At 38.4% G+C, this 705-nt stretch overlaps 1 non-coding gene across 1 annotated transcript; it reads left to right on the forward strand.

Annotated features, from left to right (window-relative positions):
* The first annotated feature begins 266 nt into the window (after positions 1-266).
* On the forward strand, positions 267-373 carry LOC131232131 (small nucleolar RNA R71). The gene has a single exon (XR_009164738.1). It is a non-coding gene; the product is annotated as a small nucleolar RNA R71 (small nucleolar RNA).
* Positions 374-705: the final 332 nt, after the last annotated feature.

Raw genomic sequence — 705 nt, forward strand, 5'->3', positions numbered from 1 at the left:
TGAGACTGGCTACTTTAGCGTTGATATCATCTTCATCTTTCAAAAGACATATTCCACCTCTCGCCTTTGATTGAGGAGGCTTAGACGTGATGCTCGTTCTTAGGGAGATGTCTCATGATTGTGCGGTTTCAGCAAGTTTATCAAAGTAATCCCACACTTCATCAACATCTTTGTTCAGGAATTTCCCATTGAACATTGTCTCGACAAATTGGCGCATGAAAGATGTCAGTCCTTCATGGAAGAAATTTGTTATGTGCCACGTTTCAAAACCATGTTGTGGGCATGAACTGATAAGATCCTTGAACCGCTCCCAACATTGGAAGAATGTTTCATCTTCCCTTTAGGTGAAGTTTATGATCGACTTTCTAATAGTGTTCGTTTTATGATATGGAAAAAATTTCTTTATGAACTCACTTGTCATGTGATTCCATATGCCAATAGATCGTGGATGTAGTGAATGTAACCACGTCTTAGCCTTTTCTTTCAGGGAGAAAGGGAAGAGATTCAGTTGGATTGTGTCCTTAGACACATTAGGAAAGTATAAAGTGGCTATAATCTCATCAAACTCTTTCAAGTGTAAATATGAATTTTCAGATTCAAGCCCAAGGAACTTTGGAAGGAGTTGGATAACTCTTGGCTCGATGTCTATGTTTCTTATATTTTCTTAAAAAACCATATAGGAAGGGGTGCTCACCCTTATCAGTT

The sequence above is a fragment of the Magnolia sinica genome, chromosome 17 (genome assembly GCF_029962835.1).
Source record: "Magnolia sinica isolate HGM2019 chromosome 17, MsV1, whole genome shotgun sequence".
Classification (NCBI taxonomy): Eukaryota; Viridiplantae; Streptophyta; class Magnoliopsida; order Magnoliales; family Magnoliaceae; genus Magnolia; species Magnolia sinica.